Below are 26,538 nucleotides of genomic sequence, written 5' to 3'. Positions count from 1 at the left end.
CCAGCATATGACATTTTTAATGAATTGACTTTTAAAGGCCTTAATTTTAGATACATGAATTAAAGACTTTTTAAGGATCCGCAGACACCCTGTTAAACCCGGTTCTTCAAATGTTGTTCCACCAAAAAATGTAAAGTTAAAATGTGGATGTAAGCTGAGCTGTAGGATCTAAAGTTGGCCAGAATGGAACACAATTGTAATCATGGTAGATGCAAAAACTGTTTAAATTACAATGTGAGGCCTAAACATATACAGGAAAGGAGTTTCTCCACTGTCCTGACATGACTTTTCTTGCCAATATATTTGAGCTTCTTTATTTGTATTGAAAACTCTACACTTAACAGACAATATGTTTTTCTCTGAGGAAAACACTCCAAACATCCTGACAGATAGAGGCCTGTGTTTACAAGGTGTGCATGTAGTGAATGTGATTGGCTATGCTTGTCACAGCGTTTAACTCACCCACCTACAATGGATCATAATGCATTCAATCTCTGATCCCGTTGCTGCCAAGGTGCGCCAAGGGGGGCTAGGCAATAAATGACCAAAAGTGCATTTGGCATTCTCCTGACTGACGCAGTGGGTGTATTTACCAGAAGTCCGTCTGCCCCGCTGGGTTAAATACAATACAACCCCAGGTATCTTCTTGTGTGTACAGAGAGGTAACCAGCGTATTGTGGACTTGTTTAGGAAAGGAGAAACAAACGCTCTACACAGATAAATAAAGGTCCTGATAGAAAAGACTAACAGTGAGGATATCTTCTAGAGATGTAACACACAATACGATAATACTTCGGTAACAAGTCCACGGTACGGTATTTATTGCGATATACTTATGACCAACAAAAAGGTACAAAAGTACAGGTACAACTTTGATTTCAGTTCTTAAAGAATTAAGGCCTAAAATAAAGACTGACTGTACCACTGCCTCTCACTATAATTTTATAGATGTCGTTTAGAGCAATTAGCCTATAGGCCTAGCTGTTCCTGACATCTGTTCCTCATAGTCAGTAAAAAAAAAAAACGTTATTGTCTCTTGGTGTTATTTCTATGTCTGTCATGTTAAGCTCTTAATCAGTAGAGAGGCAGTAGAATCAGGAGTCTCTTATTGAACTGTAACACTTTTAATTATTTCTGCACACTATTGGACAAGTTGAGTTTAGTGTCTGTCGTGAGTAATTAGTTCGATCAAAATGATGTTCGTGAGCAAGGATGTCCCAAAAATATATTTCCTTCATACTTGCGTTAGCATGGGTGTGTTGGCACGGGAGCTGTTAAGCAAATCGAAAGCAACCTTAGTCTGATCGCAGTACCTCTGAGTTTGTTTCATGAAACAGGTTTATCTTGTTTCCGTTTTTACAACAAGGCCTGCTCTTCTGATCAACTTTTGTGAAACACTTCGAAGTAAGAATGGAAAAATATTTTTCAAGAACAAACAATGGTAGTGTGCTGTGCAGTAACATTAAGTGAACAGTGAGATAGGTGAGCTAAATGATGTGACTGTGTGTGTGTCTTTTACTACACGGGCTAATGCTCATGTGCTAATGTGGCTGGTTCCACTCCATTGTTTTCTGCCCTGGCTTGCGGGATGTGTGTCAGAGGGTGTAATTTTCTCTCTTCTTCCACACCCATATTTATTTCTGCCTCTACAAAGTGAAATGAAGAGTTCTCAAGAGGACCATGAGGCGCCGTCCTTGAGGAAAAAAGGATGAGGTCAACAAGGCTGTCTTTGTTTGTAATAGGAAATGACATGGAACACTCCTTGTGCACTTTAAATATGCATCAAGTAATGTGTTCGTCCTATCGACCTCTGTCAGCAAATGGTATACAACTGAAGTAGCTCTAATGTGTCTCTAGTGCATAACCCAACACTATGGAGCAGCTTTATACAGACACACAAAAAAAAAGTTCAGGCTGGAAAATCAGACTTCAAAGTAGGACATTTAAAAATTAAAAATGTCAGCTGCTGGTTACTCTGAAGAGTTGAATCAATGGTTTTTCCAAACAATGCTCTCAATGAAGAAGCCGGCGTGACACTGGGCAGATCCAATAGTTTTAAACTTCAACAGACACTCGTCTTAAAGTGAGGGAACATTTGTCAATTGAGTGATTTCAGACCTTCTGTACACATGAAATTAACTACGATGGTCTGGTAGGATTTCTCCTCTATAAGGTGAAACCATTTCAATGTTGAGGTTACAGCTTGTTTCCACTGCCCTCAACTGGCTAAACATAATCTTCCAAGGCACTTTTAAATTTGATGTTTGGACAAATACATTGATACCTACGGTGGCGCTGAGCATTCACCAAATAACAAAAAGTTTCACAGCTAATGTAGCCGTTAGCACACTCAGGATCTCGTAATTACGAGATATTTTCTCGTAAAAGATCTCGTAATTACGAGATAAAGATCTCGTAATTACGAGATAAGGATCACCCTCTCATTCATCAATAACGGTGTGTGTGCGCGCGCGTGTGTGTGTGTGTGTGTGTGTGTGTGTGTGTGTGTGCGCGCGCAGACGAGGTGAACCTAGCCATAGGCATGAGTGTGCTAACGGCTACATTAACATTTGGTTAAAATATATGCAGTTTGTTCATTATGAGCCACCGGAGCCACCATACTGTGTTGCCTCATCCAATCAGAATGCCCGGTGGGCTAGTTCACTTTTACCTCCTGTTTGTTACTGTATCGAAGCGCAGTTGTATTGAAAGCTTGGATTAAATGCAGTCGTTTAAACTCGGTGTGATCCTTGACTCATACAAACACATACAAACTTTCTACAAGGAGGGCATAACAATAAGTATATAGCCATGTCAACTTTGCGCAGATATGCAGTCACTGGGACTGTTCAGGAGAAAAGCCCAGTCGGACCTCAGCAGCTGATCACGGGCGTAAAGCCGAAAGAGTGTCCCTCAGTACCCGATGCGATCGCTGATTAATGAATGAACAGTAAAACAAATATTTAAAATAATTGTATTGATTATGGGGCCCATTGTAGTCCGGAAACCAAGGCAATTGCCTATGGCTAGGTTCACCTCGTCTGCACACACACATACACACAGGCATCGTTATTGATGAATGAGCGGGTGATCCTTATCTCGTAATTACGAGATCTTTATCTCGTAATTACGAGTGTGCTAACGGCTACATTAGCTGTGAAACTTTTTTTTTATTTGGTGAATGCTCAGCGCCACCGTAGATACCAAACAATTTTGAATAGTCAGAGATTGATCGTCAATGTATTTGTTATGTGTTGTCCATTACCACGGCAGTGTTTCCCCTACCATTGTACAGGCCTGGCGGGGCCGCCAGGCCAACGGGACCCCCCGCCAGGCCAACAGCAGCCTAACTTTAAAAAAAAATAATAATAATAAAAAAAAGTATTATCAATTTTTCATTGATTCCGTAATAATAATATGCGAGCGTCTGCGCGGCACTGTCGGTCTACCCCTCGTGTGCGCCTGTCTTTACAACCTCTCGTTTGATCATCCCATCAGCTGATCTGTGTGTCTGCGTGTGTGTGTATGTGTGTCTGCGCGCAGCGCGATGCGCGTGTGTATTCGGTGCGGGTGCGCACTTGTTAAAACACGGAAGCCAATGAGCAGGAGCATGACTAGCAAGCAAACGTTGATCTAGTGGCGAAAATAAAACCAGCGCCTGCTCTGTGGAGATACTAAGGACCCAGTAACAGGGACGTTGAACAGGAAAAAGTGCTGCGCAAAGTTTAGAAAGTTAAAATCGCTACGTCGCCGTGGCAACACAACCAATCTGTATCAACAGCTGAGACAGCGCTGAAAAAAACGGCATGCACTCGTTTCAGTAAGTTTACAGAAGTGCCACACTGCTACTGACTTTGACATTCTTCTCAGAAAAGCATTCATTTATTTTCAAGGGACATATTAATTTATTTATTGTTTTAACTGTCAAGTTATCTTGAAAACAGCAGGCTATTGTAGGCCTACAAGCTTTATGTTTTTGTATTTTCAATGCTACTTTATTTGTAGGCCTATGTTTTAAATTGAGAAATAGGCTAGATGAAATATAATGGTCGGAATAGGGAATTTGCCTTATGTAGCACACATGTTGATAGGATAATCATGATGTGTAGCCTATGTTAATTCATTTATTTTCAACAAGGCTATTTGCATTAAAAAAAAATAAAGAACATTTTTCAATAGGCTAGCTTCAAGGTGAGGTGATTCAGATTATTCCAGAAATGAGTCTAAACAGGACCTGTCTATATTAGATCTTAGTGTTTATTGTTTTTTTATTGAAATCCATGTGTTTTTCTTCAATAATTTACGTGGCTTGTGTCTCCAAATTAATACAGAAAATAGTTATAGGCAGGGCATATGTTGTTTACAGAGCACAGAATTAATCAGATTTCGCCTCTCAAAGTGCACCAGATTGATGCATTTAACTTTAAAAAGGATAAGGTTTCTTCTGCAGGGGGATGCCCCCAGACCCTAGAATGTCCATTCTCACCCAGCAGGATCTAAAAATCCTGTGAGAAACACCACATGTACAAACGTACTGAATGTGAAAGCATAACCCTATGCCCTCATTTTTAACAGGCTGTCAAAAGAGGCTCATCCCAAATGGGGTTCGTTTTGGTCAATTTCTTCTAGAAATTTGGTACGCACGCGGCACGCATACTCTTTATCAGCTCTTACCACCGGGCCTAAAAAAAATTCTAGGGGAAACACTGCACGGTATGGTTATTAAAAAGTTAATGGGTAGGGTAAGGTATATATTAATTGCAATTTATATCATCACTCTTGAACTCACTAGATAGGACACTAACTTTAGGATTGGTACTGAGCATTAAGTCAAAGGGGGGGGGGGGCGACTTTGGCTCAGTTGGTAGAGCGGGCCGGGTGATGATCAAATGGTTACAGGTTCAATCCCCGCCCTGCCACCTGTGTCATGGCTGTTGTGTCCTTGGGCAAGACACTTCACCCACCTTGCCTCGTGTGAATGTCGATAGTTAGCCTGCTATTAGTGTATGAATGTGTGTGTGAATGGTAACGTGGGAAAGGAAAACAGGTCTCCCTTGCAAAAGAGTATTCGGTCTCAATGGGATTTACCTGTATAGAGGTTAAAAAAGAAAGTCAAAATTATTTCTATAGCACATTTAAAAACAACATCAGTTTTGACCAAAGTGCTGTACAAGATACAACACAAAATAACATATAAGATACTTGGAGAAAAAAAAGTTAGGAGTGTCAAAGTCTCAACTTGTGTTAAAGGCCAATGCAACAAAAGTGAGTCTTCAGCAACATATTAAACTGTTCAACATACAACAACATTAGGGCTGTACCTGTTAGTGCCCCTGATGCTTGATTTCAAAGTAGTTTGCTTGATCATGCCTGGTCTATTCCTGCCGTCAGGGGAAATGTTAAAATATGTTATCTAATGCAGCACAGCCTGGGTAAAAGTAAAAACATGTGCGTGAGCCTTATCAGGTTTGCTAGAACAAGACAGCAGAGTTAGCAAGCTCCATGGGGTCTGTTTAAATCAAAGCAGTAGGAGATTTGGACTCAAGCAAGAGAGCAGACCTAATTGAACCCCTGCTGCAGTGAAGGTTAGTGGTATGAAGCAACCCTAGCCTTCAATTATACAGACAGAGTGGCACAAAGTTGACTGAATTCCATTTTCTTTCTACAGCTAAATAAGAGAAAGTCCAAGCAGTCAAAGAGCAGCGGTTTAGTAATTCTGTCTTTTTGACTTATAGAGCGGGGGGGTCAGTGTTTCTATTGATTGAAAATGAGTGTTTCATCCATATTATAAAGTGAAGAGAGGAAAGAGGAAGTGCAGAAGATGATGGGTAATGATCGGGTGCCTTAAGACCGGTAATGCAGAGGTTTTCTAACATGATTATATGTGGGCTTGGATGCCAAAATGTTGAAGAAAATGTAGCGTATTGGGTTCAAGTTTATTTGAAGTTGTTTTGAGCTTTTTGTCATTTAGCAGACACTTTTATCCAAAGTGACTTACAACTGGAGCACACCGATAGCATACCACGCAGGGTGCAAGCTAACTATCAGGAGCAATTTAGGGTTCAGTGTCTTGCCCAGGGACACTTGGACATGCAGGGAGACGTAAGCCTTTTACTATAGATAGTATATAAAATGGATGTAGCATCCGGGCTGACCTCAGTTATTCCAATTGCATCCAATCATCCTGGCCTATGCACACAGTCATTGTACTCATTTCCTCTTACCGAAAAAGGGATTGATGTGACGTCGGGGGGAGGGGGATATACCCATCGGGGGGAGGGAGATATGCCCATCTTGTGTGGGCTAATGGGCGGCTAGCTGTCACTCAAGAGACCGCGCCCCTATTTTTTTAATATAGTTTAACCTCCAATAGGAAAAAAACGAGCATGCTAGAAAAAAATTCACCCCCCTCAGTTTTGTCATGGGGATATGAACTAAACATACAGACAAGACTGTTTATTTGAACCAGGCCTTAAATAGTCAAACCTACAATGGTGTGCATTTTTTAAACCTTTTTTTCTTATTATGACATTTCAGAATGAAAACATTTGCTCAGGCTAACTGGATGATTGCAAATAAAGTTAGCACACACAGTGACATAACCATGTGTTGCTCTTTCATGAGGAGTCTTTTGTTCCATTTCTGAAACGGTCACTACATAAAAGAGGAAGTTGAGAGAGCTGCTCCTTACACATTTGCCGTACCACCTGTATTAAGCCTATTGAATTGAATTGCAACATTCCTAAAATATGCGTTTCAATCTAGTTGTGTTTGTGCAATTCCAAAGCCAGTCCTTTCAACCAAATCAACCTAGAAAGGAGCCAAACAAATCAAGGAATTAATTCTGTCCTTGGGACTTACAACTACTTGTTCTGCTTCATTCACTCCCTGAGCATTTTGGATAAATAGTTTATTTTATTAAAAAGTAAATTGCTCCAGGCGGTCTTAATTTACAATCTGAGATCTCAATGTGCGCTATGACCTTGTTGGAACAGTTAAATTCAAAGGATCGATTTAGCTGCGATGGGAGAACGGCGCACTGAGCAGTTAAAGCTCTTAATATATTGAGGCACAGATTGCAGGCGTGTTGATGCCCTCTTTGTGAAATTGACTTTTAATTCATAATGAGCAATTGCATATTAAAGTCCTAATAGCCTCAAATGGAAGTTAATTTGGTTCCCCCTTGGAACACAATATTATCCACAGCATCAAACCTTATGCAGGAACCGGATTGAAAGGTTATTTTGAAATATTGAAGTTGTAATTGTTTGATACAATCTGCCTGCCACTGTGGTTGAAAGAGGATTCTAACCTAAAGGATTATGGGAAGTGGTGACTCACAGAGGACAGTTTAAGACAATTTGCTGCAGGATCTGAGAGACTGTATGAGGTCCAATTTAAACTGCTGGGCTATACATAGGCTAATTGAATGCGCTGAAATTACAATAGTAATTCAATCACTTGATAAAAGTACAGCAGATCCAGCATGAATACAATAAAGTGAGAGGGAATCAGGGGGAAGGCATTTCAACTAATATAAGATATTCTTTCTAGCAGTATGTGCCTTGTCTGTACGTCACAATACTGCTTTAATCAATAATGTTTAGGTCTGATTTGATTTGTCGTTAGCATTTCTAAGTATGTGTTTATCTCTAAATGGGGAAAATAACTTAAGATACATCATATTTGTCAGACAGACTTGTTCAATATGAACAAAGTTAGTTTTAATGCATAACGCTATAGTACATAACTTTTTCATATGAATGAATGTTGGTTACATTCAAGCCATCGCCAAACAATTTGACACAAAGTTGATGAAGCCTAACAGCTCCACAAAACCATCTCTGTATATCTCATATGGCAGCTTTAATACACTGGTGTTGCTCCCTGACAATGGCACAGGAGCTCAACAAATGTCCCAAGAAGCGTCAAAGAAATGTTTCAGTTGATACTACTACTGCTAAGAACAAACCTGGACGTATAGCAAAATCATGCGCAATCACCAGAGGCTTACCTTATATAAATGCACCGACTGTGTTGTTGTAATCCCTCAGAATTCTCATGGGGGCAACCTAAATAATGCTCTATAGCTGTATTGGAAAAAAAAAATCTGAGGGGAAAATGTATCAAACGAGTTGAGAGTGAAGATCCTGAGTAATTCGGAAAAAAGGCTTCTGTTTGACGTGTGGCGTGTACAGAAGTTTCTATATTTTTGTATTTCACAATAAACTGTCAAATAACTTTTGTAACACAGTGGAAAAGGGGCACAGTCATTAATATGTAGCATTAGCTGGATGGACCTATCCTTCATGTTAACGGTTCATATTGCTTCTCAGCTGGCTAATAAGTGAGCATGACATTTATTCTATGCATTAATCACCTGCAGTAGAGTTTAACCTTGGCTGTGAGGAGAACACTGGGACCTCTTTTCCACTTATGTTCCCGAACAAGTGATGGGCACAAGACTGCTGGCTGCTTATCTAGGCTGCAGTTGGGTATATGTTTTATGGTTTAGGTGCTTGTTTAACATGAAGTGAGCAAATACAACCCAACATACAATACATCTTCCACAGCAATCTAAAATACCTGCTTGTTTTTTCCAAGGACTGCATGGTCAGTTTTGAGATGTTTTTTGTTTCTTCTTATATACTTGTAAAGGTCCATTTGACTATACTGTCGGTTTTTGTCTGTATACAAACCATCTTTAATGGCCATTGATTAAACATTAGTTTTTTTCAATACTCTAAAACAAAAATCTCAACTTCTAAAGCACTTACATCAACTTAACTTTCCATAATCATTCTTAGCACTATTCTGAATGTACAACATTATTTGTTCACATGTTTTTAATTGTTTCATTTATGATACATTTTCTTCTTAAAATTATGTCAGAATGCATTTCTACGACCTGTGCAGAGTATTGTATGATTTATAAAATGAAAAAGGCTGTATCCAAAAGATTTCTGAAGGCTGGGAATATATCATTGTCATATTCTTTCCCCCAAATCTGTCATGGATAGACCTGCAACTGAGAGGTTGAAAAATAAAAGTTCAAATCTAAATCTACCCAGAAGACCTTTATACGTCTGCTACCAACTGGAGCTATTAGGAATCGAAAAAGGAAAGATACCTATCATCACTTAGCCTTTTATCTACTGATGTGCTTGACTGACTGCAAATGACGTGTGAAACTTCCACTGAACTGAACTGCTATGAATTTGCAATGGGACTAAACTATATAATATTTTTTTTTGGCTCAGATCACCCAATTCAGGGAATGATATCCTCCTCATTTGAATTGTAATCTTTGAACTCAAAGAATGATCTAGCGACAGGAATCTAACACTGCTCCGAAAATGCAAACATCATCGGACAAGAATATTATGAGGGTTACGTGTATGAACATTGCTCCATTTCTCTTGTAAAGCTTATGCAAATAGTTTGAACAGAAAATGTTCCCTTTCTCTATTAAATATACTGTTAATATGCAAAGAACAAACTCTCTGCATATTAAAATATGCTACTGAGAAAAGATAAAACATTGCTGCCTACAAATGTATGTTGGCATGCCTCTTTTAAGGCTTTTGAATGGCCTTGTGTTTGAATTGTGCTATATAAATAAACTTGCCTTGCCTTGCCTTGCTAATCCTTGTAAAATAGGAACCTTCAAAGTACCATCAAACATAATTGTGATTTTCCTGTCTTTTCAAAGTGTCCCCAATAAAAGAGGCCTGAGCATTGGATAACTTTATTTTCTAAAATATCTGAGTCACTGGCCTTTATCAGAACACATTTCCCTTCCAAAAAAAACACACATATGAAAATTGTAAGTTTTAAGGTGGCCATCGGATAAGATGGATGCACACAGGAAGCCCTAGATCCTCATATGACAAATTACCTTGCAAGAAGAAAGCTTATGAGGCTGAACCTGCCACTCAGCTAAGCATCTGCCTCTGTGTCACCTTAAGAAAAAAAAAAGTTATTTCCTCTCTAACGTCTTGAGACTCTGAGCAGGATGGAGTGCCTCTGATGTTGATGATATCAGCCATAGGTGCAGTCAGGCGCCAACGTGTACTAAATCAGGCATAAAATTAATTTCCAGACTGCACTTCAACAGGGACCTGTGTTATAAAGCCACTACCCATTGCAGTTGGGATCTGTCATCTGTAGTGGTGGATATATGTCACTTGATTTATCTTTCACAATGGGGCAGTTGTTGTTGAGCATCTCCTTCAGAGAGGTGCTCCTTTTGTGATGCAAACGTGTACTGGCTAGGTTGAGTCTTTATTTTTGGGTGTTAGGGTTTATATGTGTGTATGTGTTGTGCAGCCACAACTGTAGGAGAATATGGCCCAACATAACATCATATGTTATTTCATGCATTCCACCATTTAATACCGTACCACCGTTGATTAGATTTTGAAAGACATTTTGGGAAATGACAAATTCAGACAAAGCATTTTAATGCACAATACCCTGAGGTTAAGTGGCTAGTTTTGGTAGGTATTTTACATGTACACCTTGTTTTTTTAAGAATTGTCCATTCGATTTGGATCCAGGTCTGAAGCTAGGGATATTATGATCATGTGTATTACTGAATTGATCGTTTACCCTATACAATAGGTGGGGTCACACTTACTCAGAGGCCAAATACACATCTTGACTGGCATCATTATCAGCCATGTGGAAGGTCTGGAAGGTGAACCTTCGCCCCAGTCTCAAGTCTGTTGCAGACTCTAAAGGCTCTTTTTTATTTTCATTCCACTTAACAATTATGCGCCACTGTGTGTTGGTCTATCACATAAAATCCTAATAAAATAAATGTATGTGTGTGGTCGTAACGTGAAAAAATTTGGAAAATCTCAAGGGGTATGAATACTTTTGCAAGCCAATGTAAGAGGCACATCATCCTACCCCTCCTCAGATTAGCAGTTTGCTCATACTATCTGAAAAAAATACTGTGTTACCCAGCCCTTATTAACAAGACTTTACATGTTATTCAAGCACAAGCATCAATAAATATACACACATTGGCCCTCATTTATCAATTTTGCGTGGAAACTGGTGCAGATTCTGGCGCAAATACCTCCCTACGCCAGGTATCGCGTGGGATTTATCAAACAGGCGTATCTCGCCAATCTCAGTGTACGCCAGGCCATATATTGATAAATGCGGCGGATGAAAACGAGCGTATCACGCCCCTATATTTTCTCAGTTTAGAGGCCTCGCCCAGAGGTTTTACGACATGGATATGCGCAATACGGCATTTCCCTGAAGTAGAAATTGACAGAATAACAGCGAAAGTAGAAAAAAAAGAGTTTCATTTCGGAGCATTAGCCTACAAGCAGCATCAAAGAACGACAGAAGGCAGCAGTTAGGAAGGAAATAACTGCTGCGGTCAACAGCGTCATGGTGTTGACTCAAAATCGCCACTAAAAAAAGCGTGTTGCTGTTCTGAAATGCAACCAACTGGGGGTGCGGGGCTGCGGGCATAATATAAGTGGTGGAGGAGAAAAAGACGCACCAACTGTCCGATAATGGTCCCCATAAAATAAATACACGTCTGCAGAGATTTGAATGATTAGAATGTATTGGCCCTTTTAGATAGCACTATTCAAAAGGGTTTTAAAAACTAAAAATAACACATTTTGCGTTATAGGCCTACTGACAGCATGCGCTTGGCACGAGTGGTCAGCCCGGCCGTCAGCTGCACAAGCCGACCCGGCAGCGATCAGCTGTGAGAGCGCCCACCGTCCTGCTCCACCAGCAGATAGGAACAACGTGCCGGTTAACGGTGGAAATAAATCGCTCGCTTTAGCATCAATGACACATTAAAAGAGGAACTAACATCTACAAAGTGCGTCAAATAAATACAATTTTAAGCTGAATGTTGTGCCGTGTATTTTTTTTATCATAAAGAGCAGTGTATGTCTACTACATATTTAATACTTAGGCTAACATTTTGAATGAATGCAGCCCCCGTGCCTCAGTGTCCCCCCAGCTGCTCCAAGACGGAGAGCCCTCCTAAGTGGCCGGTGTGCGCACTATTGAATCAGCTCCTACTCAGTTGCACACCATAAGCTGCTAATTTTTAAGTGATTAATATCTTTATTTCGGTCTTATTTGCACTGCATTTGTATTATCTTCTAATAATTGTCCAACAAAGTCATCGGCTACCCGGCACAGCCTGCACTGCGAGTCCAAGCTGTTTTCAAATTTGCGTACACGAGCTGAGAGCTGGCGTGGGATTTGAGCGTACCCTACGCTCACGTCCATATTGATAAATGCCGAGATTTGCGTGGAAATGTACGTACACCCATTTTTCTGGTCTACGCAAGATTGATAAATGAGGGCCATTATGACTGCATTAGCTTTAGCATTAGTGCCAGCACAATGCTAGTACTCTAATCTAACATGGTAAACATTATCCTTCATATAATTATTTAGCAGTTGAGTAACCAATCCAGTGTAGCGCTTGTCACTGAAATTACTCAGCTTACTCTAAATTGATCGAAATCGGTTTCTTGTTTGTACTGATTCAGAGGCTACAATGGTAATTTGAATTTGCTACACATAACTAGGTTGGTTGATCTCAGACAGTGGACGCAGCACAGGGAAATAGTTTGCTGTTGTGCCAGTCATAGTCAGAGCCCTTGTTCATGATGAATGAATCAAGAATCGGTCAGTGGTGTGTCCTACCAACAGAAGGCCTTTGGTGCTGTGATGAGTGAGGTCAAGATAAAAATGGGAAACAATGCACTGTATTTCAGAATATTTTCACATACTTTTTATTTGAGACACAATGTTGCTCTTCCTAAACTGCCTTCCACTTTTTCCCCTGTTAAAATTGTGCATGGGGTTGTTTTTCTTTATCTGAATCGTGGGTCCAAGGACAGAGGGTGGTGTGTGCTGTACAGATTGTAAAGGCACCTGTGTTAAATTGCCGCTCTATAAATTAGATAGACTTGACTTCAGTTTGGACTTTTTACACATCTGCATTGTTTTATTCTTGTTCTTTGTCAAGCACACTTTTTCAGGTTACAACATTCCATCTTGTCAGATAAAAAGGTTGATGCATATCATAGATAGTAAATAATATGGATGTAGCATCCGGGCTGACCTCAGTTATTCACACGGCATCCAATAATCCTGGTTTGTGCGCGTCACCATTTTGTGAGGGGGCGGGAGATAGCTGACGTATACCTCTGAGGCAAAGTGAGGGACAACGGGCGGAGAGCTGTCACTCAAGAGATCGCGCCAATACATTTTAACCTCCAAAAGAATAAAAACTAGCGTGGGCCAAAAAAATTCACCCCCCTCAGTGTTGTCATGGGGATATGACCTAAACATACAGGCTAAAATGGTTTTGTGGCCCAGGCTGTAAATAGGTTTAATAATGCTGTGAAAACGGCATGTTTAACATTGGAGTCAATGAGAGATGGCTGTCTTCTGCTTCCAGCCCCCAGTGGCACTTCCTGGTTACTACAGTTGTGGTCACTTCCTTATTGGATGCTGGTAAAAATCGCTGAGGTTGGGGCTTGATGCATATCCTATATTTTGCCAAAATTGATTTCAAATATATGAACACTGGTGCAAGGAGACCACTGCAGTAGGCTGATATGCTTAAAAAGAGTTGTCAGATCTGCTCTTCATTGAATTGGGGCCAACTTTTAGTTTTTGGTTGGCTGTTAACTGAGCAACAAGGCTAGTCCATTCAATTCAGAACAATTTCTTCAAAGATGGCGTTGTCCTTTTTCATGAATGGATTGTAATTGGTGGCCATGAGAGCTCACCACAATATTCAGTTTGAACATTTTTAAATGGTAATATTGTGGGTTTGCTAGGCTGGCATTGATCATGATTGTCAAAGCTCTTTGTTGCTCACATCATTCATCTATTTATCTACCCTCACTCATCCGCCTCAATCCCTCCATTGAATGTACCTCATCTACAGTTCCTGCATCACACAGTTCACCACAGTTCAAACCCAGCATTTTGTTTGCTTAGCGGAACTTTTACTTGTTCTTCCACATAATTTACTGTGAATTACTTGTTTCCCCTTCAAAATCTTAATGTATTTAAATAATAATACAACAGTGTTCTGCTCTGTTTTGACAATGGGCAAATTTGAATTGCAAAAATGTGAAGCGAAGGTGGTACCTTTGCTGCTGTTGTGGTTTTTTAGCCCAGACTATGATTTGGTCTAGAAAAGTGTTTTTTGGGTCTTGTAGAACGATGTGAGCAGCAGCTATGTTTGTTCTACACACTTTGAAATCAAGGAACAGGAATGGTCCTAAAATGGTGCAAATGTGTTGTCCCCCCAGTGGTACCTTAGCAGGGTACAACACTGTATCTTAAACATTGGTACATATTTGTACCTTCTTCTGTACCTCTATAAGAACATTTCATTACCCCTAATGACAAGAATATACCCACTGGAAAGATACAGTGAAAATGTGAATTATGCAAGTTTTCTGCATTTTATAGGAAGTAAAGCAGTATTCACCTCACTGTCTTTGTTTGGAAAATTACACCTGTAAACTCTGGCAAATCAGACGACAGATTAAATAAATTAGTCCATTATAATCGAAAGATTACTGCTTTATTTCATATGAAATGCTGAACATTTGCAGAATTCATGTTCCTATGCCTTTCCAATGGGTAAATATTTTGTCATTAGGGGTACAGACAAGAAGGTACAAATGTGTACCAATGTTTAAGGCACAGTGTTGTACCCTGCTACCCTGCTAAGGTACCACTGGGGGAAAAGAACATGTGTACCCTTTTAGGACCATTCCTGTACCTTGATTTCTTAGTGTGTATACTCTCTCAGAATCTACATGTACTCTCTCTGCTCTGAGGCATGGGCTGCAATCAGTGGTGTAGTGGGGGGTATACGCAGGTATACGGCGTATACCCACTTATTTTTCAGGCGACATTGCGTATACCCACTTCTAACGGCCGCAACTGCGGGACTTGTTGCCACCCGTCCCGTTTTCCCCGAAATTGTTCTCTTTTTTTCACCAGCTGTCCCGGGAAAAGAAAAATCTCTCCCGGAACACAATTTGTCCCGTTTTTTGGGGAAAATGCCAGAACCTCATTTCATTTCCTTCGTTCAGCAGTTCAGGCCGTTTCACACGGGCCGAGGCGTTTGTTTCGCCCACTAATGCATTCTCAATAGAGAGGCGAGCGGGCAGAGAGAAGGCGGCAAGCGTGCATGGGCGGTCTTAACGATCTCGGGGCCCGTTTCAAGACCCTGTGGGGGGCCCCCACATTTTTTTTTCTATGAATAATGCTTGTGCATGCTCCCCGCAAAAATAAAAAAGATTGTGGAAACCAGTTGGTTCATAGACGGATTATGAGATTTAAAGTAAAATGCATCAATCTGATGCACTTTCAGAGGAAAATTTAGATTTAAATCAAATCTTGAGCTGCAGAAGGAATATTATTTTTCTTAAACAGGCAGCACTCTTTACTCTGCAACTGTAAAAACATTTCAGTAGATTGGTCTGCAGATCCATGTTATATGATGGAGGGGCCCATTGCAACAGATACAGGGTGGAAAGCTACTTTTTATGAACAGTATAGAATTTACACGTATAAAGCTTATTCCTGTATGTGTGTGGGGGCCTTAGAGGCCCCTTATGAAGCCCATAAGACATAGCTAATAATGCTTTTGTTTTGCACTTGCTTTTCTATTTTTCACCTGCTAGGGGCCATGATGATTTATTTCCTATTCCTTTTTGGACCCTAGGCTGTTATTGACATGAGTGACTGAGCTCTTTGACAATGCGACATGTAAAGTTACTATCAGTATCTCTGGCTTAGGGCCCCCCTGAGACCTTGGGCCCCTGGGCCTGGTTGCATGCAGTTTTCTTCTCAAAGTGCACCAGATTGATGAATTTTACTTTAAAAGGTTGCATTTTTTTCTTCCGGGGGAGCATTCCCCCGGACCCCCCCTAGAAGGTCCAGGGTCCCCACCTCAGTCTCCCTATTTAGCCTACTGTGCAAACAGTGATGGTCCGGCAGACCGTAGTGGCAGTCAGCTGTCAGGACAGTGAACTCCCCCCCCACTCGCACTAATGGCTGTAAATGGAGCGGACACGGAGGCTAAACATATAGCCGTTCTGCCAGCTACGCTCTCTATATCTTATAGGCTATTCATGCATTAGGCCTGTGTTGGACCACTACTCGCGAGTGGCTGTGTGAGGCAGCGCAATTATGGGAAATATAGGACCGGCAAAAGCGGATGCGCGCGCAGTACAACTTAGAGTATACCCACTTCTCCAGGCACCACTACACCACTGGCTGCAATGCATATGTCCACCTGCTTTTTCAGTATGTACATTGTTCGCACAATTAGGCTACTCATAGCTTGCCACATCAGACATATGGTGGGAATGTATACAGCAGCGTAAACAATATTTACTCAATTGAGTTAATGTCAACAAAGAACAGATGGAGGAATTTAAAATGTTTGTTCAATGCACACGATATAACATCCACTCATGGGCTACCAAACAATACGAGTGCGCGGAAATGTCATATCATGAGCTGCTGTTCTGTTGTCATTTTGTAGTGTTGTTACAGCTCATGGCACTTTAATTGAGCACAAACAGGTTTTTGCCCAACCCTTCAAATCACCCTTGTAACCATAATGCATTCAGACAGTTAGAGAACATCAGTGGTTATATAATCATCAATTGTGACCTCCTCAATATCAATGGTGAAAATGTGCTTCAAGAGCCTGCTGGTAACAATAGAATTGGCCCTGTCAAATTTGATAACACTTGAGTTCCTTTCTTATTAAAATGTTATAATGGGGAAAGGAGCGGCAATTGTTAATTATTTCAATCTTTATAATGCTTCTTAACTCAAGCCCAACTCATTGCATCCCTCTCCAAGCTAATTTTGTGAAGCAGCAGATGCTTAGAAGAGGAAGGTTTTTCTGTAGGTCTGACACAAACTGTCAAGTAGTCAACATGTGCTTCTGTAATCTGATAATCTTCAATTTTACAGAAAACGTTTCTGTCCTTGTCGATTTGGGTGTTGTCCAATTTCCATCAGTGTTGACAATGAAGGTCAACTCGAACATTTTGATTTAATATCAAACATCAAGAACCAGGCTAACATCACCTGCCTGCAAATCAGTTGTGTGTGTTATTTAGTTTGGCTCTTTCACATGCAAATCAATGCACCAATGACCTGGGAACCCTGTCCCCACCACTTTTTGAAATTGCCAATTTTGTTCCCATGACTTAAAAAATTAGAATTTGTTAAAAATGTTCTGAAATGTAATGAGAACACTTTGAGAGTTGAAGTTTATTTTTTTGCACAAGAGAACATGTACAATCACGAGAAAAGCTTGTTGACGGTAAAAGTCAGTAAAGTAATAGACATAAGAGAAGTAGTAATACTTATAATAAAAGAAACTCTAGACAATAAAAGTAAGGTATTACAAATGCAAGTTTCAACAATACCGGAAACAATGTCTTTGAAGCTAAATTATCCCTCGGTTTACCGGTGTTGCTAAAATTATATACGTTACTATTTTACTTCTTCTTTTTTTATCAGAAAAAGTGTCCCCACCACTTTTCAAAAGAAAGTGACGACCATGGTATCCATCAGGATTGTCCATTTGTCAGTTGTGTAGCCACATATTTTAAATCTACAAGTTCAGAATGAACAAGGAAAACTGCTTATTGCAGCACACTGAAGCGGCACCACAGAAAATGTTAAAAATATCAAGCACAACATAACAAAAGCTGCATGGTTGCCTGGAGCATGACAGAGCCAGTGTGTTTATTTATGTGTATACATAGACCATCAAACATACACATATTTGTAAAGATATTCGACTAGTGGTTTGTGGTAGAATAAACCACACTGTTATTGATACATTCATACTTTAGATATCTTTGTGCATTCATACATACCCATTACAGTTGTTTTACAGGCCAATATATGTGCATGCTCTGCAAGGACTTTTGCACCTATGGTTGAATGCTCAACTGCATTTAATTGTCTGAATGATAAAATAATGCATGATAATAAAGTTGAATCTACGTACTTGAATCTCATCAAGTGAGGGAATCATTTGTTTATCTGTGGGAAAAACCCAATTGGATTTACTTTAATGACCACACATCAATGTTGAAGATTTGTTTTTTTATCAGCAAGGTTCAACAATAAGGCTTGGGTCCAGTAAAAAAAGTTAAATTGTTTTTCGGTAGAGCATTGCTGTCCTAGACTGTTAATTATGTGAGAATACTTTTTTTCAATGTTGCAGTGCGATCAATCATCTATCGGCCGAGAATGAATGGCTTATTCATCTTCAGCTACTAAATGCAGTTTGTTAAAACCCCAAACTGCATTCTGAATTCCAAAGCACAGTCTCTGCACCTAACAGGAACTCAAGTGAAATCCAACACCTTCTCCAACCTGCCTATTCACTCTCATACGTTCTTGCAAAAGCAATATAGATTTAAATTGCTTGAAATGTAATTATAAAGTTTACCTGTGATTTTATCACTGATACTTACGTTAATGTACCTGACTGGGTTAGTTGGAGGACACATGGGATAGTGCAGCCTTCTGCTTGATGCATTGCATTTTGAAATACATGTGCAGCCAAATACAGTAGATCAGTAGCCTGGAAATCCAGACCCTGATATCTTGAACGATAGAGGGTCTGGCCACGATCAATAGTAATTTCCAACTCAAGGGGCGGCTCCTACTCGTGCATTTCATATGCCACTGCACGCAGTTGGATAGCACTACAACCAATCAGAGCGATGCACAAGGTGACATATTAAGCCCCGTTCGTTTAGCGAACAGCTGTTAAACTGTTAAATTAAACTTTTGCCGTGGTCGGTCGGCAAAACAGAACATTTCACTTACTTGCTAATTTGAGTGACATCTTCCAAATCATTAAGTGTCGAGGCCAAAGCAGTCTCAAACTCACGCAACATATCCGCAGCCATCTTTGATGTTTGCTATCACGGCTTCGACGGTGCATGCACGTCACTGTCGTCATCCGGTTACGTCTGCCCCAGACACTCTGGCGCGCCCATATTAGATAGAACCAATTGAAATGTGAGTCTGGATTTTTGGACTTTTTGAAAAAGCTTCAATGGAGTGTCCAGACCAACAGGCACAGCCAATTTAATTTGCCAGCGCCTAGTGGCAGGTCTGGAAATGTCAGGCTAGTAGATCAGTTCATATAGGCTCAAATGTTAGTGTCAAATTGTGTCTGATATTTCAACTTGTCAAATTGTGAGTCCCCTCTGGCCAGTCAGAACACAAGATCACAATGAACTAATGAATGTATCCACTCCCCATGCTATCGTAGCATGCTCTACGAATGCATGATCTAATTGTTTGTTTTCTCTTTTCTTTTTTCCTCCTCTCTTTCTAGGTAAGTGAAACAAATTGCTCATGCTGATTTAAAGTGGACTGCCTCGGGGTAGCACATTCAACAACACACCCAGCTCTGGTACAGTACCTAGCATTCACACACAGATTATTTGCTTATTTCCCTGAACAGACATGCATACAAATGGCTGGATTTTCACTATTTTTTGTCTATATTCTTGCCCTCATCTAGATGATAATAGGGTGGCTTTGCAGCAACTTTGGTTTTGAGAGGTTTTGGGTGGCTGATTGTGCAATGAAGTGCATTGGTGTTGTCCTTGCATTGCCGAAGCATTGAGCCTTAAAGTGTCTGCAGTGATAGCATACCATATCTGCAGCTTTTTTGTCTTTTTACACATTGCTGGAATGGGAACAATATGCAGTAGATGCCAGTACTTGTATTAGCTGTGTCTAAGTATTGAACTGTTACCACAACTTCTAATTTTAACATGCTACAACTGCTAGATCATTTTCTATATAAAAGCATATAATAGGGGTGCCAGACATGTACATAACCCATACTATTTTGCACCTTGTGTTGCCTTAATTGGTTCAAAAATTACTTTGTGATGGACAGATCATCACTTAGTTCTCACAAACGATGCTGTTCCTCTTCATTATGAGCAGGCTCTCTCCTTTCTAGCCTTCTTGCATAATTTGCAACCCCTCGTGGCGTGTGTCTTTGCTGCAATCAATACAGTCATCTTTTGGTCGCCATTGCAGCCACTGGGCTCTGAGGTGAAGACACTGCATTTGTGCTTGACTCTGTCTACGATGTATGTCGAGCAGCCTAATTGAGTTCAAATTGAATATGAGCTACCAATCAGTGCAATTAATGAAAGGAATGGATTGTGTCTTGTGAGGGCATGGGGTAGACACATCTCTGCAGTCCTCAGACATTAATACCTAAGCACCAATACAGGGAAGACACACAATGAATCTCATCAGATTGGACTTGCTCGTGGTAGACAGAGGGCTGGCTTTACTGTATAGGTTGTCTCATTATTTTCCACTCTATTAATTACAGTCAATGTATGCATGAAGAGCCAGTCTTGAATATAGATAACTTCATCTGTATATGGAGGCATATATTGTCGCTTTTTAAGATTTTGTTATTAAAGAAATAGTGTGTTACTTTTAATATAAATAATATGTTACATGGGGGGCAACATAAGTACGCACTAAAGCTTTAATTGATACAGTGTATGTGTATCTGTATTCATATTTGGCAGCAATGGTGGTGTGTCTCTGTGTAAACGTTTTGGAATCTGTATAACTCCTAGTGAGCAATAAATATACTTATAATCAATGACCCCAGAGAATATTTATGATATAATCTATCCAGCACTGCTTGTGCTGCCAGCATGATGCAGTATTTTTACTGAAATCCCAGATATTTTAATTACAGACCTTGGCTCCAGTATGATTTAGATATCCGTATGAAATTGCATGCATTCCTAGTCTTTCAGATGCTTCAATACGAGAAAGGCCCAAATTGAATGCCCTTCGTTTTTGTCCTATATTTGTAACGTGCTTATGTGACAAACAGTAATGAGACACACTGATTTGTCTTTCATTTGGGGATTTTCTTCCCTTTTTTTATTATTTTTTATTTTAGTATTTCTAGCTCCTAGATTTCCTATTTATTTTACAAATATATTATATGAATAAGGGTTTCAAAAACTTCAGTAATGGCTTGAATGTAACCTAAATTAATGGTTATGAACAAAGCAATGGACTCTAGCTTTAATTTCCAGTTCAATTCTTCAACCTAGTTTCTGTCTAAGTTTACATTGAATTCTGCCTTTTCGGACATTGTAAATACCAAATGCTGTATAGTAACACATACACTGTTATAGGGTGTTATGATGTGTAGCGATGGGGGAAGCCTTGAGTGATACAATTGGCAATTATTCTGATGCTTACCTACTTGAGCACTTCAGCGGAGCAGTTAGTCGACTGTCAGGCACTGGGCTGTTTGTGATGGAAATAATGTCTCAGAATCTGGGAAAACATGTTTGTTTTATGCACTTCAGATATTTTGACCCGCTCTATCAAAGGGGCTGGGTTGACTGAGCCTCTGGCCATGTAATAACGGCACTTTGTTTTGCTTGATATCTGTATCAGAATATGATTGAGCCATGAGTTAGATGCCTTGGCTGCACAACACAGAGGAAGCATTGTAACCTCTGATCTGTCGTTCTTACCAGAGTGGTAAATTTTGTGTCTGGGGAGGTCTTGAACTGAAATCCTTACATGCTCAAGTCAAGTCAATGCATTCAAATACGAGGAAATTATGATAAAAAAAAAATGCTTCAACAAAAATAATAGGAGGGTATCTGAGTACACAGAGAAAATATTTCCATTCTTATTCAGTACGGTCCATTGACACTGCCATTATGCTAATGCAAAAGGCGACGGTGTTGAAATGAATTGTTAGCTTGATTGGGGAAAAAAGATAATTGAGTGAATTTCTGCCAAATTACCAGACGTGAACATACAAACGTACATACAGATGCAGGTACAAACGTACTCACAAAAACAAACACACACACACACTTGCCCAAATGCATGCGAAAGGTGTCGACAAGAAGGGGGACCAGACTTCACCTTTGACAGGCACTCCATTTAGAGCAAGCCACGCAACACAGGTGCTCACTGCGCCAAGACAGACAAGATCTTTGAGTGAAATTGACTGTGAGGATGACAAAAAAAGAAAAAGAAAAGACATGAATACAGAGCAGCTCTCTCTCTCTTTACAGCCCAACGTAAAACCTCAAACTCTAGTGTGTCTCTCAGCAAGGTCACTTGAACACAGAAAGTCGATCCATTTTAAGACTATTATCCAAGTTGACGACGGCGTTCGTAAAACTGACGAGACTAGGTTTTTTTCTTCTTTTTTTTGCCAAGAGAAGGTACGAGGTGTGTCAAGCTAAATTCGTCAGGCTCATTTACACAAGGAGCCGTTATGCTTTGCTGCAAAAGAGCAGTGTTGATTAATCGTTAACAGTTTTTTCTCTGCCCTAATCTGGCTCTCGTACAAGTATGTGTGGGTGGGTGAGTTGAGTGAGTGCAACCTGGATAATGTCACATTAGCATACCTCTATCTGCGCGCCGTCAGTCAGTGTATAACAGTAGACAATACCTGTAGAGTCGTCCCTATACTGACTCCACTAATAATATGTCATCAGGTGTCAGCCATGTTTTTCACCACATAACAGCCCATTGTTAGTCAGCGGGGGCTTGGGTACATATGCTTTAATGGAATACAATAGATGCGTTTGTTTCAGAAAGTTAAAATATATTATGCGACAAAAGTTCACATACTGCATGTTTCACACATAACGTTAGACATGAGAGGTGGGAATTATGCAGCAATATCAAAGTCTGACAGCTGGAGGGCTGCTGGTTTTAACGGCTGAAAACAAGCAAGTGACAGCTGCGAATTCACAGCAGCCAGACGCCCACACTCGTAGCGTCCATTTAAGGTACACGCCAATGTACCCAAATGTACATTTTAATATGAAAGGATGGTCGGAGTGCCGTGTCGATCGTAAAAGTTGATAACCTTACATTACCGTTCCGATCCATCATTGTTGTCGGCTTCTGGTTCACTGTGATAGATTACTGACTGGATTAATAGTCCCAGTTATCTTTGCTGTATGGAACTGAATGGGAGTGAGTGAGCCTTGTGAGAGAGAGAAAATGTAAAACATAAACAAAAACCATGCAAGGAATTTCCAAAAAGCCCCCAGGGCTCATTGGATGGAACTCAACAATAGTAGAAAGGTAATGTAAATGTATGCGATGCTGGGTATTTTCATATTAAAATCTAACCGAGATTTGCCCAGGGGGAATTATATTGTATTTTGCTGTAGCGAGAAAAAGAAGGAAAAAGCTTCAAACCGCACCAGGCGAGATTTTGAATGTAAAACCAGCCATCTTTCCTAAGCCTATTTCTCATAGAGAGCATCTGATAACAGAGGACAATGATTGTGTCCCATCCTTATTAAAAAGGGACCATGTATAATCAACCTTTTCCCCCCATTGTAATCCTTGTGTTGGGTATGAACACTTGATTCACAGGAAGTGAAAAGTTGACATTTAAATGCTGAATGAACTTTGGCATGAACAACATTAGACTGGTGTTCGACCCAGAGAAAAAAGATGGACTCTCCACATCTTTAGCCTCAGACTGGCCAGGCAGGTCAACATTATCCCACTGTATAAAGTAAACACACTAAACTACAAACGCCTACTAATCCATCACAGTGAAAGTGAAAATGTAAGTTCCATTTTTGCAAAGCTGCACAGACAGCCGATAACAAGGTATATTGAAACATATTACTTCACCATGCCAGACATGTAACATCATAGGCTATAAGAAAGTGAAAAACAAAGTATTGGTTATTCATATTTTAATATGGAATATTAATAAGTATTACAATAATTAGAAATGCTTATATTTTATTATATTTTTAGCCATTTTGCTTTTAAATCAGCAAGGCATGCACTTACTTCTCCTCTGGTTGTACCTGCAGGTCTAAATGTTGGGTTTTGATTCAAAATGTGGTAAAGCTACTGATATTCCCCTCAGGATGGCTTGTAATGCATTTGGATATACTCTGACTTGTCATGCGGCACCATAGGAGACTAGCAGCTTTCACTTCCCCGGTCAATATCTCATCATCCGCAAGATAGATTGGCCATAATGTGACCTTCAGCTCCATAATTACTTCATGTTTAATGTAAATTGGCTAGGGTTAAACATGTCAAATACTTTACCTGTCAATCATCAGTATATAGCATTGTAATTGTGAGCATGTTCTCAAACCGATGTTATGATTTAGCTCAAGTACAAGACTGTAGATTCTCATTCTTTTGTTTGATTTTATGTATTTTTTTTTTCATTCTCTTAATTTTGAAACATAACCTGACATGTTGTCACTGACTCGTGTCAATGATTTAAGCTTACACTGAATGGCTTCTGCATTTCTTACATGTTTGGTCTCCTCAGAGGTTCCCCCTTCTGTTCACACATTGACAAGGTCACACAAGGTCTTCCTAGAAACATATTTCTTGTCTGTCCCTTCACTTTTTAAGGCAAGGCATGGCAGGTAAGACATTGTTTTTCTCAAGCACTGTCAGTTTTGAGATCATGGGCTATTTTGCTTCCATAACAAATCTTCTTTCATATTAGTATACATCAAAGGATCAAAATGTACATTTAGGTGTTTATTTGACCAAACCTTGTCTGTTTGCACCTGTAGATTCCTCAAATACAACCATCTGTAACAGCCATTATCTCAACATTAGTTTTTTTTTCAATACTCTGAACAAATGACTTCTAAAGCCTTTATACTTGTGGCAAAGTGTTGATTTATCAGTAGCACTTGCTTAACCCTTATCTGGCTCTGTATGTAAGGTCTTCCTAAAACATGTCTCTTTTGCCCTCACCTGTTGATGCTGTGCACACACTATTAATAACATTGTGCGTCACAGCTTGTCTTTGAAGGGGCCTTATTTCAGGGCAAAGTATGCATGGCTTATTCAGCAGCATAAACTGAATACAGAGGTCATCTCTGCGGTGGCATTGTGTCCTATAACCCCTGTCTATTCATCAGTTTTACCCCTCTCAACATGTCCGGGACAAAGGATCATTCAGAATCTCTTCAGTTCTGGGGGCCATCTGCCTATTGAAAGCAAGGTTAAACGTCCCCACACCTCTTGCTTGCTTTACAAAGGGGTCACAGAGGAGCGCCTGGTTTTCTAATGTGGCTTAATGTCATGCCTGGAGGTGAAGTATTACATGCCGGTTGCTAGGGCACTGATCGGTTGAATAGATCATGACACTGCTTCTATGATCAAGTGGTTTGGAGACTTTTTTCATAGACTATATGAAAAAAGGTCGTAGATATGTGGGCCTACTATTTTTTTTAAATTGCCTGTGGACCCAGAAAACATTAAGCTTCAAAGACATTCCCTGCATTCCGAATCGCATACTCATTCTTTTTTCTATTCTACATACTACATCTGACAATAAAAATAATCTAGTTAGGATGCAGTATGCTACACTTGGGACATACTTACTTGTTTATTTCATCATTACATCGCGCCTTGATCTTTCCTCTTGCTTTTATATCCGTCGCATCCCTGTTTGTTTTCATATGGAGGCTTTGTTGATGTGACGTCACTTCACGTGGGTCAGAATCGCCCAAATAGGATGCTGTTTTCAACACTAACAATCTTGGCCGGATGTAGTAGGACATCCGGCCACAAGAATCGGGACATCCTAAATCTTCTTTCTACATACTAAATAATAGAAATTATGCGATTCGGAACGCAGGGATTGTTTCCTGCATTCTGGTAACGTTGAAACAATGAAAATTACCAAAAAAGTACAGCTTTTTATGTCAAATAGTTTAATCGTCCATTTAATCAATTGCTGTATTATTAGTATTACTAGATGTCTCTTGCATCTATTAATTTTCATTACTTTTACCGTCCTCCATTCTAGACTGAAAAATCCACATGTCCAAATTGCACCACTTTTGAAATACACCCATTGTGAACGGACACATTTTTCTTGAGATTGTACGTATTCTCTTTTGGTGGGGACATACCCCCAGGGTCCCCGGCGCAAAGGACACCTATAATGATCACAGATATAAATTCAAAGATAATGTTGCCTTTAATTGAGAACATGCAGCAATTAAAAATGCAAATCCTTCTACCGAATATAAAAGAAAACTTACAAATGTGCCAGTCCATGTTCCTTTATGTGATCAACAAACTTGGGTTTCAGAGTGGGCTGCTATTCCCGGGAGCCTGTGTGAGCCCAACCTTGTAATGACACAGATTTGTTAGACACACATGGCCAGCTATTGAGTCCATTCACCTGCTAGTTGCAATAATCTTTTTCTAATAACAAGGACAGAACTTTTTGTGCAGAAAAAAACAAATGTAGGGATTAAATGGTTCAGTTTTCAAGCGATTCTCCAGAAAAACCCTATTATAATTTTTTTTAGTGGGGGGTGCTGTACAACCTGACATTAGGACGGATCAGCAAAAGACTGTTTATTGAATGGCATCAGAGCAGAGCGCTTTCATTCGTGAGGACTCAAA

General features: G+C 39.9%; 1 protein-coding gene across 1 annotated transcript in view; it reads left to right on the top strand.

The window, feature by feature from the left end:
- ntm (neurotrimin) overlaps positions 1–26,538 on the top strand; it is a gene marked incomplete at its 5' end in the record, with an annotated part of 377,639 nt that overhangs the window by 148,331 nt on the left and 202,770 nt on the right. The window lies entirely within an intron of this gene.

This window comes from Ammodytes marinus (assembly GCF_949987685.1).
Source record: "Ammodytes marinus genome assembly, chromosome: 14".
NCBI classification, from domain to species: Eukaryota; Metazoa; Chordata; class Actinopteri; order Uranoscopiformes; family Ammodytidae; genus Ammodytes; species Ammodytes marinus.
The sequence above is the reverse complement of the archived record's forward strand: the minus strand, read 5'-3'. Positions and strand labels throughout refer to the sequence as shown.